The sequence below is a fragment of the Cygnus olor genome, chromosome 4, assembly GCF_009769625.2.
Source record: "Cygnus olor isolate bCygOlo1 chromosome 4, bCygOlo1.pri.v2, whole genome shotgun sequence".
Classification (NCBI taxonomy): Eukaryota; Metazoa; Chordata; class Aves; order Anseriformes; family Anatidae; genus Cygnus; species Cygnus olor.
The window spans coordinates 71,434,641-71,439,293 of NC_049172.1; positions in this window are offsets into that span (position 1 = coordinate 71,434,641).

The following is a 4,653-nucleotide window of genomic DNA, read 5'->3' on the forward strand; positions in this document are numbered from 1 at the left end:
TACAAACGGTGCGGTGCAGCTGGAGGAAGGTCTCATCCAAGCCTGTGCACATCCCGGCTGGCAGCAGGGCTCTCTCCAAGCACTAGATGGGGCTACGAGCCCGCTTCTCATGTCCAACCCTCTGCAAACAAGAAACGCTTCCCTCAGGCTCAGCCCTCCTTGGCTCTGCTTTCACGCACCATTGCGCTGCGGCTGCCTCTACAGCGTGGCATAAAATTCAGGAGGCTCAGCTCTGCCCACGAAGCTCCAGGGCTGCTGTCGGGCTTGGGGGCATCTCCCTGGTACCCAGGTATTTCAAAGCACTGAAATTCCTAATCCAGCCTGAGCGTGAGCCATTACACGGCTCGTGACCGTCCCACGGGGTGTTTAAGGTTGGACGTGGTGCTTAGGGACGTGGGTTAGTGGGTGATAGTGGTGGTAGCGGGGTGGTTGGACCAGATGATCCTGGAGGGCTTTTCCAACCTTAACGATTCTATGGCAGCAGAACCAGTGAAACCCTATAAGCGTCTGCCTGAGCTACTGCCATCCATCCCTCCCTCCCTCCCTCCCTCCCTCCCACCCTCTAGAGCAGCAGCCAGGCCCAAGGACACACCAGGATGAATTGCTGGCTGGTAACACAGGGGACAGTCCCCTCGGAGGGAAGAGTAGGCTTAGAAATCAAGCAGGGTAAATTCAGACCAGAGAAATAGTCAGAGGGTTTAGGCACTTGTGACCTCGCAGAGGAAAACCCCTTGGGGTTTTGAAATAAGCTGCAACCTGTCCTAATTAGCTGCCTCTATGAACAGGAAAGAACCTGCTTAAAAATAACCCCAGACCTTCAGCCAGGCCCGAAACCAAACCTGTTCGTGGTAATCTTGATACCGTTAGCACAAACCAGCCCTTCTTTCCAGACTTTGCATAGCAAGATAGGTGATAAGTTACCACTCCAACATGCAAACTTGTCTCCTGGATAGAGCAGCACAGAGAGGTCCTAAAGCTGCTCTGGACCCAGATCCTTCTCTTCTCTCATGGGTACAAAGAGATGAGCACCCAAAAATTGCCAGCACCCCCACCAACATCCGCGATCCTCTGCAGAAGAGCTGCTCTGGCTGCTGCGGCTGGCAAAGACAGCAGGGAGACACCGCAACCCCATGGGGCATCAGGGTGACGGGGAAAGGAAAATAGCAGGGGAAAACAAAAATAGATAAGAATAAAAAAATAAAAAGGGCCTAAAAGGAGGTAGAACTGATGACAACACGGGGGGAAAAGCCGTAAGCAACAGCCCTGCTCTCGCAGAGGGAAGAACCCCTCCACAGCCGGTCTATGGGCTCTGCCCAGGCCCTCACATCTCTTCCCCGACTCACGCCACGGTGGTGGGGAGGAAATGGCTGCAGCCCGTGCGAGGTGTGCTGTGTGCGTGGTTGAGCCGGGACCAGGCAGAACCAGGCTGGAGAAAAGGAGAGGCTCGCAGGGAGCCTCGTTTCTTGCTCCCCTCTCGCCCCTGCCATTGCTTACGTAGTCTGGGCCCAAGGCTTCCTTGGGCAACAGCAAATATTTTAGGCACAGAAGGAGAGGGAAGCAAGGGCTAAGGAAACTATGCGGTGCCTGCTTTCTAGCTTTCCTTTGCCAGAAAGATTAAAAGGTTTGTTTTCCTGCAACTCACCCATCACCTTCCTGCTGGCCCTTGGCAGCCCCTCGCAACGAGCAGCTCAAGCACCCGGCTGCATACCGGGGGTGCTGAGCTGCAGGGACAGGAGAAAGGAGTAGGAGCGGTCGCGCTGAACAGAAATGCTTTGTTCTCCACAAAGGCGTAGGTCAGAGGGCAGAAACAAGTTGGTTTTGGCCTGAGCACAAGAGAGGCAGGGAGGGAAAACGAACGAAGCAGGCAGATGATCCTGGGCAGGAGCGCGGCACCTAAGCAGAGAAGCTGCTCCAGTTCCACGTCACCTGCTGGAAGAAGCAAGGTGGCAGAATTTTGATTAAGATTCTTTTTTTTTTTTTTTTTGTTAAAGTACAAAGAGGTGTAACACAAGTCCTTGGGCAGGCAGAAAAGGGCCAGCTAGCTGGAACAGGCAGGCACCTGGAGAGCTTAGCAAAACCTCAGGGCGCTTCATCTCCACTCTCCCACCTGAAAACTCAGTCCTGGCAACTCCAGGCCTTTCATTATCAATATAAACCACAAAAGTTGTCATAACACTGCTGATTTAATGCTCGAGCAGCTCAACCATCAGAGCTGCCACAGGTGTAGTGACCTTGCGAGTCACTCACACGTGGTTAAGCTTGAACTCCAGCTCTTGAGGCTCATACCAGGTCCCCACCAAAAGATTCATCAGCTTGCTTGAAGGAAGGCTATTTTTGTTTTAATTAAAAAAAAGAAAAAAGAATGCAAGTCATGTTGCTCTGAGCACGTAGGAACAACATGCTTCACACAGCAAGGTGCAAGGAATGAAGGTGGAGTTTGAGCAGCAGGATTCCCACGCCGCAGGAATGCGGTGGGTCCCTTACGGGCGATACGGGGAGCAGCACGGAGCCACGAGCTGTTGCTGATCCTCCCCAGGAACGGAGGGGATGTTCGTACATACGCACACAGCCTGGGGACTTGCGGTCAGGCAGGAGGAGCGCCCACCTTGCATCCCTCAGCTGGAGACACGCTGAAATATAGACAAGCATCAACTACCTGAGGTCGTGATCCACACCACCCGTGGGTCTGTGGGTGGCTGCTTCAGTCCCTGCTTGCAGGAACATTTGAGGGAAGATAAAATAGCCGAGGCGGCGGAGAACACAGGGCTCTGCTTTTAGCAAGAAAAGTGCTTTTTTTGTGACCCCCTGCCCCGAGGGAAGTTGAGGAGCCCATCTTCCAACGCCCCGTGAGACATGGGGCAAGGCTGATGACAAACTGCTCAAACCTGTTGCAACCAGGACGTTCCTACACTCGTCTACCAACTTAACTCCCAGATGCCTCAGGAGCCTTCAGGTCAAGAGCCGTGCTGCTTCAGGAAGGCAAACAGTTCCAGAGCTGGGAGGCTGCAGAACAAAGATGTTGCATTTCACAGCCGGGCTTAGATGTTCCTCTACACTTCTGTCCTTTAGTTCACGTTTGGACCTGGCCAACTTCACTTCAGGCAATGGATTTTTTTTTTCAGTGACGCGTATAAATATCACGTTGTCCAGTTATTCTCCGGATCCAGGGGCTGCCAACATCAGGTTATTTGTACAAAACCTTGCTGCTGGAAGACTGGAGGAAGAAAGTCACAGCAGCAGTGCCCCTGTGCTAGAGGTACATGAGCTCTTCCTTTATCTGCCCTAGGCGACAGGCACAAGAGACCTTGCTGGTGCTACACACCTGCCCCTTCCCATCCCCTCCTGTCTCCTGCTGGAGCTCCAAATGCAGGAGGCTAAGTGAAGTCAGAAGCACCCAGAGATGCTGAACCACCCGTCCTTATCAGTTCCTTATCAGCATCTCAGCCAAGAGCCCTGCGTGCTCAACATCCACTTCTGATGTCAACTGGTCAACGCCATGGCCCAAAACCACCCCCTCCAGCACAATCCCACACTGCGGACGAGTGGCTCGCGCTCCTCGTGTACCTCTGGCACACGCTTGTGGTATCGTAACAAAAGAATTGTGACCTTACCCACGGTACTTTTCCAAGGTGGCATCGTTTTATCTCCAGCTCAAGATAAACCGCCTGGGCACGGGATTCACGTCTACTTGAAAGACAGCACCGTAAATTCACACTTAGTTCCCAGCATTTGTTTGAACAAACGGGACCTAGCCAAAGTAAACAAGCTGCTCATCTCTTTTGCCATTCTCTAAAGAGCCACACAATTCTGGAGGAAAAAAAAAAAAAAAAAGGAAAAAAAAAGCTTCACAAGTTTATAAATCCTGAAAATGCTTTCAGTTGTTCAGTCCTAATGTGAGAATTTCTGTTTATTTCACCCAAAGGTGAGAACTAAAGCTTAACAATTATGCAAGTACTCACAACCACTCTACAGTGAAAGGAGGAGAAAGTTGAAGCTGTGTTTGAAACACACACACAAACCCCTGCACAGGAACCAGGAAAAAAAAAATCAGCCTCATCACAGGTCAAACACACAACTGTGATTCCTCCTAGGACAATTACCAAGAGCAATTCTGTTGTGCAACACAACAGGTGTATCGCAGCTCCCAGACTCTGTTGATTTGTTGATGTTTTTAAACAAACACTAGTAATGCGTATGTACAAACGACAAGGCACTCTTTGCAAAGCCTAAGTTCTGGGACACAGTGGCACAGACAACTTTTCTTGTTAACTCACCTCGAGCAAGATTGAGGCACAGACCAGGAGACACAGAACTGTCTCCACCTCCTTAAGGAGACCCATCGCTGAATTTAAGGCCAGTGCTAAAACCCGGTCTGAAATATTCGCATCCACATTAACTTCAAGAATCTGGACGCCTGTGGCATGGTCATTGTTAAGATGGGTTAAGATGGATTCCCTCCTTCCAGGCACCAGAGACGGAATTCCAGTGACAGGTATCAAAAAGGCATAAAAGAAAGGAGACAGACTGAAGAACCAGCCTGAGATCTTCTTCAGTGCCTGGGATCGCACTGAAACTTTAAGCTGGATCCGTAAAACATGTAAGAACCTTAATAAATGAGGCAGAACAAATGACAAACTGAGACAAATACATAAA